Below are 16,511 nucleotides of genomic sequence, written 5' to 3'. Positions count from 1 at the left end.
AGGAAATATGGATTTTTAGGGGGGGGGGGCAATTTGGGAGTTCTGGTTTCCCGCGCCCAAAGGGATCATGAAATTACCGAAATAGGCATCCACTTTACTCGACTGGCGTGGCGGGAAGTTCTCCCTTGTGCAACCCGGCTCCTTTGGAATCGTATCGTCCCAAACTCGATACGAAACAGGGCTGATTCGGACTGTTTTTCAAATCTGCTTAGAAAAACTTTAAATCCCTTTAAAAAGATTTAATATTATTTTAATATTTTACTGTCATGTGCATCCTATGTTAAAAAACTGGCCAATTCAAATCGACTCAAATCTGAATAGGAAGTGCCAATTCCCTAAATAGTTTTGCAAATCAATTCATGGCCAATGCAACACTAACAACATTACTGCAGTTAGCGACTTAAACAATTTAGATTCGGATTGGATGCCAATATCATATTCGACTAATCAGTAGGGATGGCAGTGAATTGGGGCTGGAGCGGGGAATAAGGTCTCCACTCCCGCCCCGTCTCAAAATCTTGCCTTCCATTCCCACATGGGTTTTGATTTTAACCTTCATCACCTCATGTCCTCCATCGTCGGTCCAAACAGGGCAAAGCGAGGCTGGGCTCCATTTTCCCTTAGTCCATTGTCATCCCAAAAGAAGGGGCAGGACAGGGCAAGGCGGGGAGCGGGGAGTGGGGCGGGGGAAAGCATAACTCCATCCTTACCTTCATTCCCACACGGGTTTTGATTTTAACCTTCATCCTCGTTTCATGTCCTCCATCCTCGGTCCAAATAGGGTGAGGAGGGGCGGGGTGTAACGACCTCAACTCGTACCCATTAAAATGTGACAAAATTTTATTTATTTTTATTTTTTAACATAATTATGAAAAATATTTTGAGAGACCCGGAGCTTTTACAGTTATAATACATCCACAACCATAAGGGATCTTATACCCATCATTCAAACCAAACCAACTTTATTAATTGAATTAAAATAGTCTGAAAGTAAGTGCAAAATAATATAAATAAATCAAAACATGGAGCCACGATGTCTCAAGAAAATATTATGTCAAGTAGTTGTGCAGCCCTCCTAGCTCCTCGCAATATCAATTCTCTTCATTGGGCATCAGAGACTATAAAAATACAAAAGTAGGGGTGTCAAAATCAAAGATCATGCGTACATGTCTTTCTAATGAATCAAATAAGCAAAAAAAATATAAATAAGAATCATGCAATATTTTAGAAATATGCAACTATGGTAAATTCCTAATTCAATTAATCCTTCAACCAATAAAAAACAATTGCTAAATAATAGGAAACAACTAATAAGTAATAGAGAACATTAATTATGCAATAAATACATTTATCATGCAATAAGAAGCAAATATCATGCAATCACCAATACATCATAAGTAAGAAAACAAGTAATTATGCATGATCTAATGCATAACAGGAATAAATATGATTTCAGTGCACATGCATGAATAAATTATTATATTTTATCAGAGTTTTCTTTTATATACGTGTCTCTATTAAATGACACAAACTTTAGTTTTTTTATTATTGTTGCTCACGGATACTAAAAAATGGGTAAATAATTTTTGAGGTTAAGTTAGGTCTCCAGTTGTAACTTAACACATAACTTATATTTTATTACTAGGTTTCACACTTAGCCCACGATTGATATCAAGAATCAACATCATCTATCGTAACATTAGAAATCAACATCTAATGTCGAGACACTATAGAAATCAACAACAATAATGTCGTTTTCTTTGTATACCAAAATAACATTTGTGTCTACACACCACCTCAAAACAAAGTGGCAGAATCTTCCTAAAGCCGTGGTCGAGCGGTGAACCTCAATATTGGGTTAGGGATATAACAACGCACACAAATTTTAGTATTCTCACGGTTCCCAAAAATCACAATGTTTGAAATTCTTATACTAAAGAAAGGACATCGAGAAAGCGTAGATTACATTGTTCTCTTCTTTTATATTATCATTAATTCAACTTATTTGTTTTGTAAATTAACATGCAAAATTAATAACGCATATTCGCAAATCAACATGTGAAGCTCATCACGGGACCACAGCCCGTGGGAACATGGAACAGAGCAATTAGAACAATAATATCAAGTTTGATTTTTGTCATGCATAAACAACTAAACAAATAGCAACATATTCCCAAGGCTCACATGGCCTACGATGATTCATTTTTTATCAATGATGCATCCATATACAAAAATCACAAAGAACATGCCAGTTATGCATTCTTTTTACATGTTTTTCAATGCACAATCATATATGTTAATTTAGGAATGCACATGAACAACAATATTCATATGCATATATTGACATAATTATGCCAAAGTACATGCTTTTATTCATGAATTTTCTCAAAGTAAACTAGTGAACACCCGCGCAATGATGCACATGCCAAAACACATCAATTTCATGTATATATATGCATATAAGGTAACTTTGCATCAACAACTTGAGCATGCATAAGATAACAAGTTTAAGCATATGAGAAATATCAATCCTTTACATGGATAAGGCTAGCTATACAAGTATGAGCAATATGCATGAACTAAAAGATTTGATTATGTAACAATGTGCATATTATTTAGTCACAAGTGTAAACAAATAATATCAAACAGAATGGCACGCATTATTATTTTCTTTTAACAATTTTTTTGTAGACACATGACTCAGCTGACCCAGTTGGTAGGGTCTGGTACACTGTCAAACCCACCCAGCCGACTGGGTCGGTTGGGGGCTGACCTAGCCAAAATAGCCCCAACTGCCAATAATAAAGAAAAGAAAATAAAAAATCTATTTTAAAATGTTTTCCTATTTTTGTTTTTTAAAGACCGTGTATCAACCCACTGAAAGGGGTCTTTATATATATTTACTTTTTTTGTTTTTTTTTTTGTGTTTTTATACTTCTCATGTTTTTTTATACACTGCCTAGCCAACAAATGACTGGCCTAAACAAGATCACCAAGGCCTGACAGGCCAGTCGAACCTAGTTCGGTTGGGTTGCCAACCGACTTAAAGGTATCTATATTTATATCCAGTCAGCTCGGGTTTTAAAATCCCAACAATCACCCTGCTGAGGTGAGTCTTGTGCAGGTTTGCCAATCAACACAGCAATGCTACACGAAAAAATATGCAAAACTTCAGATGTGCATGAACTAATTATGTTCTATTTTGGATATGCATGCATTACAAATTCATATGGCCAATAGTCATACAAGTTCAGATGTTATGTTAATGTATACATATGAATGCCCATTTACAGTCATACATATGCAAGTTTTTAGCATTTAAAATTTCATATAAATCTAAAAAAATAAATTGACATGAAACATACAACAATACATGTTATCCTAGCATGAACAATAATCAAAACATAATTTTTGTTCTAGCACCATCATAAGCATACAATGAGATTTTTTTCTTTCAACTACATGCAGATCACCATCTATTTTTCTTTTTTCAAACCTTTAGAACACGAGATCTAAACCAAATCTTCACATGTTGAAAAAAACATGGCAGATCAGTCCAGCTCCATGGATCTGCGGCACATTAAAAAAAAGTTATATATATATATATATATATATATATATATATATATATATATATATATATATATGTGTGTGTGTGTGTGTGTGTGTGTGTGTATACTAATACATATTTTTAAACCAAAATAGATTTCAAAAAAGGGGAAACTACATTAATCCCATACGTATTTCTTAAAGTAAATATTCATATTTACTCATTTCTTATGGGTTTTTACTAAAACCTTGCATAAAAATCAAATATATACTCTCTTTCTCATTTAAAACAAGAAAAAGAACCCGCACCTTTTTTTTTCGAATTGCAAAGCCAAAAAAATCGATGAGTGTTTGGAGAAGAAGCCCTCTTCTTCTTCCTCCTCCTTCATTTTTCTCGTTTCCTATCTTTGCCTCTCTCTTTCTCTCTTGGAGTCCATTGTTTTTTTGTTTTTTTGTTTTTTTTGGGGGGGGGGGTAAACAAAGAGTAGGGGGTGACGCCCACCCGGGTTGGAGACAGAGAGCTCTCTTAATTGAGAGTCTCTACTCTACTTTCTAAAAATTTTAAAACTCTATCTTTGACTTTTCAAATCTTTTTTTCCTAATTCAATTAAACTTTCTGAAACCTTCTTTACCTTTCTTAAACCTATTTAAGGACTCTAATAAGGAGTCTTGATTAGTTTACAAAAAATTAAATTCATAATTAATTAAAAATAATTAATCAAATATTTATTTTTTATTAATAATTAAATATCTAGAACTTTTAGAGGGTACCTTATCCCTTTGAGAGTTTTTTTAACTATAATTAACTTTAATTTAAATATAAAAGTTGAATTTAAAGCTATAATTTTGTTGGGTATGTGTTTTAGATGTGGATACAGATCCAAGATCCAAATCCATATTCAAACCTCGATTGGATCCTGAGCTGGATTGAATTCTAATTAATATGGATCTTGGATAGAGTCTAGATTCATGTTAATTTGGATCAAAAGCATTGGATCTAGTTTAATCTAAATTTAGACCTGGCCCGTCGAGGCAAGCCTATTTTGAAAATATGTGATTTTTGGGCCAACTATAGCTCGAATTCAGAAAAGTAAAATGTCGTTGAACTCAGATTTTTTAAGCACATCTAACAATATACAATTCAAAATTTGCCTCCAAAATTTGCCTGAATTTAACCCAGATTTTGCTCAAATTGAAAAGTTAAAAATAAACTTTTTATCACATTTGAGTTGGCTCGTTTAACCCTTGTCGATAAGATCTGGGTCAAGTCTAGACTCAAATAACATATACCTAATATCGAGTTTTTTTTTATATTTTTACAACACTTAGATAAATTTTTAAAATCTCAAAATTTAACTAAGTATAAAAATACACGATATTACACAGGGCCCGTTTCTCCCCAAGTCCACTGCCATCTCTACAAATGAGATGTTGGTTAAATGGAAATTGAATTTAGATTCATATTTGGATAGTGAACATACTGGTTTAGCTTTTTTATATGTAATGGATTCCGATATTAGTCAAAATCATATATTTTTCATATTCGATAGCAACAAGTCAAAACCATATATGCATCCGACTATAATAAGATTTTGTTTTGTCTTACCAAATACAACTAAACCGAAACAAATTGGGTTAGATATCATAATTGAGAGATTGTTAGCAACCTTTTGGTGCAAATGGATTGATATCACCTTATTGTCGACCCAAATCCAATGCACTGTTTTTGGATTTGGATCATAAAGGAATCTAGAATGTACACTTGGATAGGAGTCACACTTGCGTAATATAACTTTTTCAAATATTCTTTTGTATTTGATTTGGTATTTTCTATTGGATTTACATTTGGATTTGGCTGACCTCTAATCCTTTTGCATTTTCTATGAACCCTTTTTGTTGGATCCTTTATGATCATGTCAATTATGGATACAAAAATTATTATTTTTTTTGTTATTTTGAATATTTTGCATTGTTGTTAAAATCAGTGGGCTTGAATTGGTCTGAATTCTTCCATTAAAAAAGGGTTGATTCGCGTGTCATTTTAATTCATGTTTTTTCCAATAGGTTAAAATTTTGACTAATATTGTTTAATACTTTTTTTGTTCAATGACATGTGTAATCCGATTTGATTTTCGGATTTTTAAAAGAAATTTCACCTACTGAGCTAATTTTGGCAACATTGATATCTTGCATGTCAACCTTTGTTAATGTGATTTGCATGATTTTTTTAGTAGAAAACATTGCTCTAATTATGAATTTGTGGCATGCAAATAGTTGATTAAAGGTTTTAAATGACTTATGGCTTACAATACACTAAAATGTTATAGCTTTAAATTTTATAGTTTTAGGTCAATAAAGCACGATCTGCAAGGTAATCACTATCCAACAAACCTTGTTAAACACATTTATATGATCATATCGTGTTGATGTGGCTTACAACAATGATTTAAAACTCAATAGTTCAGTATTTTCATTACTAAGGAATATTTACTTTGTGAATATGTTTTTGTGTGTGTGAATGTGTAAGTTGCCCAGTTACCTATTTTGGACCCAATATATTGTCAATGTATGACCTGCAAAAAATTTATGATTATTTAAAAACAATAAAAACTAATTTTATTTTAATTTTTAGATTTTAAAATTTATTTAATAGAATTTGAAGTGAATGAGAATCTAAATTATAAATTCAAATTAATTTAAAAGTTTTAATGAATTTAACTTAAAATAGAATTCTACGAGAATTTGGAATTTGAAGAGAATTTATAATTAATTTCAAACTGAATTTGGATCTAATTAAATTTAATTTGTTCTACTATTAAGATTTGGATCTCGGATAGATTCGAAATCCACTTGAGATTGGGTATGGACAAGTGTCTAATCCAAATTGGATTGGATTCAATCCAGACCCAGGTTCAAATAGGAAACCCATGTTAAGTATTTAATTCAAAATTTATATTTAAATCATAATTTTTTTTTATGGTATAAAGGATCCCCAAGAGGATGGGACACTTCTCAAGTGGGACCATCCTACTTGGTTTTAGTCTTATACTTCCAAAACTTGGAATTTACCATAAAAAGGATTTTATAAAAGCTTTCTAGAATAAAAATAGGGTTTAATGCTATTATTTGTATTTTTTTTCTAAATGGTATATAAAGGGATGCCCTCCTAGGTGGGCCCCTCTCACATAATGGGGAGTCTACTTTAAGCAGACTCGCCCTATTTAAACCAAGAGTGTAAACCCTGCAAAATCTTAATATTTTTATAGGGAATAAAGGCACATTTAATGATAAAATATTATTTGAACTTAAGATAAAATTTAATTATAATTCAAGCTTTATTTTGGATTTAGAATGAATCTTAAACTGAGAATTTATTTTGAATTGAGTTTTGATCTTTAATCATATTTAATCTGGATTTTAAGTTGGACTTGATTGAAATTTAATTTGAGTTTCAATTTAGTCAAGATTTGAATTGAGTGTGCATTTGAATTTGGAGTCTCGTTGAATTTTGATTTTAATTTTTGAAATTTAAATTCAAATTTGGATTTCATTTAGATTTAATAAATGGATCTTGGATATTCTGATTGAATTTAGATTTGATTGAGATTTTCATCTAAACTAGAATTAAATTGAATGTCAATTTAGAATTTGAATTATACAATACTTTGAATCTTTGTTGAAATTTAATTTGGATGTAATACATGTAAATTTTTAAGGTATTTTCAATGTGAATAAAATCATATTAATGATGTTTTTTATGAAAAAGAAATATAAAAATACAAATCATCATAAGATGAATGATAAAAAATAAAGTTGATTCTAAATGATTTTAGTAAAATTCATATTCAGAATCAAATTTATGAAAAAATATAATTTTAATAAAATAATTAGAAAATTTCATCAAAATAAAGTCGAATTTGATTTGAGATGAATTTAGGTTTAATTTGATATATATATATAATGTAATTTTGTTAAATTAAAATTTGGTTGATGTAGATTTGAAAACAATATTCTAAAATAACATAAAATATTAAATATAAATTTTATGAAATAAAAATTTTGAATTAATTACACTTTATAAAATTGTAAAGGTCCATAGGGTGAGGCATCCTTTTATGTGGGCCCATCCTATGTGGCTCCTCAAGTGAAATTCAAAATTAAAGTTAAACTTTTAAAAACATAAGAGAAATACCTTTTTGAAAGTTTTCCTAAAAACAAAACATATGTATCTAAAGATTTTGACATCGCAAAAAAGAATGGTGGTGGCAGTTAAGAAGAAGTACAATATAACTTCAGAAACTCATATCCAGTTTCTCCTCAAGCAGTACAATTCCTGCAAGATAAAAGAATAAAATAATATTGTTGATCATGTGAATAAATATTGGTAATGGCTAGGGACTTAGCCATAGCTATAAATGATATTACCAAGTGAATGTAAATTTTTATCATATTGAACAATCTTTCTTCAAAATGAAAAATGGTGTCAATTGTCATGAGACTTAACCAAAAAAGTCTATCTCTAACTAAGCTCTTTCTGCAACTGGCTCTTGAGCAAGAGAACATGACCAAAGAGAAGAAGGGAGAAATCACTAACACCCAAGAGTCCTTTCTAACAACCTCTTGAAGGTTCAAGCCTAAGGCCCCATTGTCCAAATAATGTAAGAAGAATAAGTTCAAAAAGGGGCGTCCAATGCAAACTAAGAATCCTGAGACTGTGACAAAGGGTGCATGTTTTTTTTATTAAAAAGGTTAGGCATTCCAAGAAAGATTGCCCAAACAAGTTCCAAAAAGACAATAAAAGAAAATAAAGAATGGGAGAGTGTGAAATTGTCTGGATTGTATCTAAGGCACTTACCACTGATGGCGATCTCCAAGGATGATAGATTAACTTAGGGGCAACGCCACATGTAACAAAGACAAATGAAAGACTTGTAGAAATTAATGAGTCAAAGCCTAGAAATCACAAAGTGTATATAAGAAATAACACCTGCAATGATGTGGTTAGGATAGAGACCTATAGGCTCCAAATAAAAGAGACTACTCTACTACTGACAAATATACTACATATACCTTCCATGAGAATAAATCTTTTAGTAGTACGAGACTTTGCTAAGAAAGGCTTCAAAAATCATTTCCGGGGTGATAATGTCACTATTGAAAAAGATAAAAAAGTGAAGCTCACAGGTCGCTATAATGTTGATCATGGTCTATTTCATTTAAATGTAACTCCTTCAATAAGTAATGCAATGAATGTTTCTGGTTATATTGATTGTGCACTTAATGTGAATGCATATTTATGACATTTAAGGTTAGGACATATTAATGCTACCAACATTAAAAAATAATTCACATTGAATTATTATCTTCACTTAAAAATGTATAATTTAAAAAATGTGAACCATGCATATCAGAAAAAATGATTAGACAACCTTTTCCTAAGGGTAGCAGGGCATGTGACTTACTAGTACTAGTGCATACATATAAATGTGGACCCTTAACAGTAAAAATATATGAAAAATCACATTTCATTATATATAGATGATTATTCGATGTATGGATACATCTACCTAAACTCTAGGAAATCTGAAGGTATAAAAAAGTTTAAGGTATATAAACATGAAGTTGTAGGATTATTAAAGAGAAAAAAAACAAGTTATTAGATATGACAAATGAGGTGAATATAGCTCTGATGGATTTAAGATCTTCTGTAGTGATAATAACATAACTTTTTATGCAACTATACCTTATACACCTCAACATAATGGTGTAGTATATATAATAAATAGAACCCTAATAGATATGATAAGATCCATGTTGGCACATGTAAATATTTTCAAGAAATTCTAGGAAGAAGCAATATGCATTGCTATATATATTCTCAATAAGGTTCCTTATAAAATTATAGAGCTTACACCTCATGAGTTGTGAACTGGCAGGAAGCGAGCCTTGAGTCATCTACGAAAGTGGGATTCGTTTGCTCATGTGTTGATTCCTAGTTAGATGAGAGTCAAGTTAGATAGCAAGACTATTAAATACATCTTCATGGGGTACCCCAAAAAAATAAAGAGATATCGTCTATATAATATTGAGATATGACCTATAGAAAGTTGAGAAGTTGATTTCATGAAAATCAAATGAAGTAGTTTTGATCCTGAAGATGATGGTGTCCTTTTGTATATCATAAATGATTATTGGGTACCTACTCAAGAGTTAGAGCATAATGATACAATTATGAATAATGAACAAACTTCACAACCAATAACTTAATAAAAAAGAACAAAAACTCCTTTATTTTATTTAAATAATTATTATATGTTCTTGAGTGAGAAATTATATTATCCCATGAACTTGAATAAAACTCTTGATAACTTGAGTTTTTAGGATACAATTGCTTCTAATAAATCTAAACATTGAAAGGAAACAATAAAAGATAAGTTGAACTCCACATAAAATAATAAAGTTTGGGAACTAACTACTTCACCTAAAGAAAACAAGGCAATTGATAGTAAGTGGGTTCTCAAGAAAAAGTTAAGGTAGATGAAACTATCGATAAGTTCAAGGCAAGATTAATATCAAAAGGTTGCTCTCAACAAAAAGGATACAAGGCAATTGCTCCATAAAATCATGGTTGGGAGGTAAACCACCATATCGGGTTCAGCGGTACAATCACACAAAAATTTAGTATCCTCATGTTTTTCCCAAAAATGTCATCCAAGATTCTCACACTGAAAAAAGAACATAAAAAAAATCATTAATTACATTGTTTATCTCTTTTGACTTTTTAACAATAGTCATTTTTTTTACAAATGAATCATTTTGCAAATCAACATTAAAAACACAACACGGGACCTTGGCCTGTTACAAATTTACGGTGCAATTAATTTAGAATGCCAATAATTTTAAAAGTGAATTTTGTAATGCATAATACTAATCTTGGATCTACACATCATCCTGACCTACAATGGTTCACATTTGACTACCGATGCATCTTAAGCGAAATTCTCAATGAACATACACACACACAACTATCAAAACATGTTCACAATGCACATTCATTCACACACAATAAAAAATACACGTATAAAACAATTTGCACATGCATAAAAACACTTGCTTGCAACATACATTTTGCTTTCATGATTAATCTCATGCACAACATCCAAACATGCACATGATCATGTCAATATAATATTGAAATAACTTTAAAATTTACGTATTTATGATATGCACATTTATACCTATCGAGGCTTGAAAATGCTTCGGAGAGAAAGGTTTAGAGCGATTGACAAATCTTTTTGACAATATTTGGCGGACAAATAAGATGCCTAATGAGTGGAGGAAGAGTACTTTGGTGCCTCTATACAAAAATAAGGGTGATATACAAGATTGCACAAACTATCGTGGTATAAAACTAATGAGTCATACTGTGAAACTTTGGGAGAGGGTGATTGAGTCTAGGTTGAGGAAGGTTGTCATGATATCAGAGAATGAATTTGGTTTTATGCCTGGAAGACCAACTATGGAAGCTATACATCTTCTTAGACAACTTATTAAGAGAAATAAAGAGAGGAACAAAGATTTGCATATGGTTTTTATTGATTTGGAGAAAGCATACAATAGAGTACCTAGGGACATTCTTCGGTGGACAATGATGAAGAAAGGTGTTTCTCTCAAATACATTAGTATAATTAAAGATATGTATGAAGGAGTAGTAACCAATGTCCGCACTTGTGGAGGGATGACAACCAATTTTCCTATAACGGCTGGGTTACATCGAAGATCTGCTTTAAGCCCTTTCCTTTTTGCTATAGTGATGGATGCGCTTACGAGATCAATTCAAGAAAATGTGCCGTGGTGTATGTTGTTTGCTGTTGATATTGTTTTGATTGATGAGCATAGAGTTGGGGTTAATGCTAAGTTAGAATTATGGAGACAAACATTGGAAGCAAAAGGTTTTAAGTTGAGTAAGAGTAAAACAGAATACATGGAATGTCGGTTTAGTAAGCAACAAAGTAGTGATAGGAGTTTAGTGAAGCTTGGTGAGCAAGAAATATCGGTGGATGATTGTTTCAAATATTTGGGATCTATCATTCAAAAGTATGGAGAGATTGGTGGAGATGTAAATCATAGGATAAAAGTTGGGTGGATGAAATGGAAAAGTGCAACTGGAGTGTTGTGCAAACGTAAAATGCCATTGTGGTTGAAGGGAAAGTTTTATAGGACGACTATTAGGCCCGCTTTACTATATGGTACGGAATGTTGGGCTGCCAAGAGACATCACATTCAAAAAAATGAGTGTAGGTGAGATGCGTATGCTGAGATGGATGTGTGAAAATACAATAAAAGATAAGATTCAGAACAAGGAGATACGTAAAAAGATAGGCATTGCACCCATTGAAAATAAGATGAGAGAGAATCGTTTACGGTGGTTTGAACATATTCGGCGAAGGCCTAATAATGCTCCAGTTAGAAGGATGAAGAAATGGGAAAATATATTAATTAAAAGAGGTCGGGGTAGGCCTAGGAAGACATGAATGGAGGTAATAAGAAAGGATATGAATGCTTTGAACCTCACTGAGGACATAGCATTGGATATAAATGATTGGAGAAGTATTCATGTGGAAGACCCATAATGATTTTCTTTTTTGGTTCATATTGCCGACCCCAATTGTTTTAGGATGAAAGTGTAGTTGTTGTTGTTGTATGATATGCACATTTATGCCAACATAATGTCCAATTGCATGAGTATATATAACCAATAACACTTTTGCCATTCATACAATAATTTTGGGCATGCTTGTGGCACAGAACACGAATTTTATATACCATAGACCATGGAAATCTGATTAGATTTCACAAGGCATGCCATTCAACGAATCTGATAAGAGCACACGAGTGCAATAATTGTCAAACCCATTCAGATTGCAGACATTCAAGCAATGCACAAGCATGGACAGCTTGGACACTTGCAAATAGCAACTTGAGCTGATAATAAGCAAGTACAATTCATTCTACACCATAACATGTTGTAAATAAGCACATTACTGATGCACAAAGGCAAGCAACAATATGAAGCAACAATATGCTGCTAGCAGCACGCTGTTGCTGCCCACCGTGCACCGTAGGGTGTTGTGAACAACACCTAAGGCTATACACAAGTTCAACTCGACTGCCCTGGCAGGTCGCCATTGTATATACTAAGCATGCAGTTGAAGACAGTTTGCACTAAACAAAGCTATCAACAGTTCAAAATAGCATAAAAAAAAATCAATTTTTGGTTTGCATATTGATAACATTATCTAGTCTTAGTTTGCATAACATTAAATTGTTTTTGTTTTGTAAACAAGACAACAAGTCACCCTGTAGAGGTACGCAAGACAACATTAAAAAAATATGATTTTAACCAACCTAATGACATTAAATACAATTTTAATATGAAACAATTATGATAGCATCAAAATATCTTCACTATAACATGTTACAATGCTGAAAGAATTTGTCATTCATCTTAATAGAAAATCATGTTCTCTTTTCTTTTAACAACCAAGGATTTTAGTGTATGCACATAGGCCTTAATGAAAATTTTTAAAACACAGTCAATAAGCATAATGGGATGTGAGAAAGGTCTGTATTCAAACAAAACAAGCGTATATGGTAGATCTATCTATCTATATATATATATATATATGTTGTAGATCTGTACCAGATCTGCATACATATATACATATATGTTCCATATCTGTACATGTATATGCCTGAATAGATCTGATAACAAAAAAAAATTAATTTCAGCTGCAAAAATATAACACTAAACATATCTGAATAAAGGCATATATGACTGCACACACACACACACACACACACACACACACACACATATATATATATATATATATATATATATATATATATATATATATATATATATATATATATATATATATAAACATTGTTGATGATAGTTTAAAACACAGTAAATTTCAAAAATAATCATATTTTTGCACGTATATGAATACTTTCAATGATAGTTTGCACATGTAAATAATGTTGGAAACTAACTTCATATCACTGCCCACTATGACCGAAAAGCACCACCACTTTATGATATAGCCAACCAATTTTCAGTGTTATTAAAAATGTAGAACAAATCAATTTTGCAAGCATATTTATATCAGCAGCTATCTATAAAAAAATCAACATGCTGGGGCTTTGCAACCGGTCTGGTTTTGGATAAGATATTATCCAATATTGGACTTTGAATGGGTTAGTCGAATGTACATTTAGTCCCCCCCCTCCACACACACACATATACATATACATACATATATATATATATATATATATATATATATATATATATATATATATATATATATATATATATATATATATATATATATATATATATATATATATGTTGGACCTATGGTAGGCCTGATTTGGGCCAAGTATGATCTCAAACCATGGCATCGACATATAGGGGGCTGATCCTTATATATATATATATATATGCCTATTAAGCAACTATTGTTATAAAATCAAAAGTTTAAACATGAATAAACAGAACACAAGCCCTGTATAAATCAAAAGTCAAGATTCCTACCCTCATTCATCAATACATGTGATTGAACATGCTAAAAAAAAAAAACAGATTCATGGTTTTCATCTAAAATCCCCATATAAGTATGATTTAGACTTTTTTTCTCCACTCAAATCAGTAGAAAAGCTCGTTACCCTTGAACAGAGACGAAAAAAGACTGGAAATATACGCCAAATGTGCGGAACGAAAGGAGATTCCTCTCCTTCTTCTTCTTCTTCTTCCTTCTTTCCTTCCTCTTTTTTCTTTTGTTTCTTTCTTTTCCCTTCTTCCTTCCCCCTCTCTATGTAAAGAATGAAATCTAGAGAGAGGGGAGAGTTAGACCATTTTATAGATTTTTTTTGTTGTCTTCTAGAGAGAGGGTGACGTCCCTTCTCAAGTTTCTCACCCATTTGGCTATGAGATAGAGTTCTTCTAATGTAGAACTATATCTCTAACCTTCTCTTAATTTCCTTTTTAACCATTTTTTTATCCAATTGGTATTTTATTTTGTTTTACTATTTTACCTTAACCTTATCTGCGCGCTTCTAGAACCCCTACGTATTAGGTAGCTACCATATTCAAAAGCAAATTTGAAACTAACTACTTTTTAATACTTAATTAATTATTATTTATTAAATAATAACTTTTCAGAAAGTTTTAGAGGGTATCTCAACCCTCTGAGAGTCTTTTTAACTTTGAATTTCATTCAATTTAACCTTTATATTGAATTTAAAACCTTAAATTTATTAGATTTGGATTTTGAATTTAGATCTGAATCTAAGATCCAAATCCAATATCCATATGGATCTCAGGCTAGACCAGATTTTAATTAATTTGGGTTTTGGACTGGGTCCCGATCCATATTAACTTGAGTTAAACAGACAAGATCAGATCAGTTCTGATCCAATCCAGAACTGGTTACATCGAAGCATGTCATTTTTGGAAAATGCAATTTTTGGGCCAACCGTAACCCAAATTCAGAAAAACAAAATATCAATGGTTTCAGAATTTTGAGACACATCTAATGATATATTACTTGAATTTTGCCTCTAAATTTTGCTTGATTTTAAAAGTAAAAAATAAAAAGTTTTACCAAATCTTAATTGACTCGTTTAGGTCTTGTCAATGGGTCCTGGGTCAAGGCCAGATTCAACTGACTCCATCTAAAATCGAGGATTTTATCAATTTTACCAAAAGACTTAGTCAATTTGTCATAAACTTTAAAATTTTAAAATAATAGAAAAACACACTATATTAAATAGACATCCTAAACCAGTGAGATTATTATCATGATATATATTTAACACTTCACATTTTATGCCATTCAGTCTCTTCTACCTTTTCTATTATGGCGAAAGTAGGTATTTGACGGATCCAACAAAACAACCAATTTGAGTGAATTCAATTAAAAAAAAAAGTCTTCTTATTCAAATCACTGGGTCATTTTGCTCCCAAACTCTGTTGCTTGCAGCAATTGAAGCATGAAAAATGGCAAATGCCACACGTTGATAGTGCTGAAAAGCTTAAAAGCCTGTGATGACAAATTTTTAGGAAAGCAGACCTGAAAACAAGGAGGACGATTGTTGGAGGTCATGAGGCTAATGGACAAGTCAGCTAATATTTTCCCAAGGCATCATTCATCTTTCGCAGACTCGAAAAGAGCTCTTTAGAGCTTCGTAGAGTCTATGTTCTGAAGACTCTGCTTTTGAGAGTGTTATCCTTTCTCCTAACCGTCTATTTCTTTTGGCTTCACTTGACTGACTTCATATAGATAGGAACTAGATAAGTTTTTTTAGTGTGAGATAGACTTGATTACTTAACACCAAACATGTTTTTATATCAGTACTGCTATTGCAGTTCATGCACTTAACTTCTTATCTTATCAATTATTATATGATAATTTTTTAATTTTTCACATATAAAAAACAGAAACAGATAGAGGGGAAAGATTGAATCAAGTGAAGTGTATGGAAGGCAGCTGCATAACAACCATCCATCTTGGCATTTATCGAGACGAGTGTGTAATCCATTTCGAGAAATGTTGATATGGATTGTCAGTACTATGCAGCGATGATGCATCATGCATCACCCACGCTGCCACCTATCTTGGCATTTCTCGAGAGAAAATGTTGAAACGGGCGGCTGTCAGCGGCACTGCATCATGCAAATGGAGCCTAGCAGCATAAAAACAATGCCATCCTTATGATCTTGAAAACAGAGCCTGTGACGTCGCTCACATGAACCTTGCCAAGTTCACGATATCAACGGGCTCTCCCGCCCCTCGTTCATGAACTCGGGCGAATTCCTGGGTAACTTCCAAACAGTATCCAATTCCGATTAAAGAAATAAAAAAAAAGCACTTTCTCTGTTTTGCTTCGGCGAG

Source organism: Nuphar pumila, chromosome 9 (genome assembly GCF_984573655.1).
Source record: "Nuphar pumila chromosome 9, dmNupPumi1.hap1.1, whole genome shotgun sequence".
Lineage (NCBI taxonomy): Eukaryota > Viridiplantae > Streptophyta > Magnoliopsida > Nymphaeales > Nymphaeaceae > Nuphar > Nuphar pumila.
Note: the sequence above shows the minus strand (reverse complement) of the source record.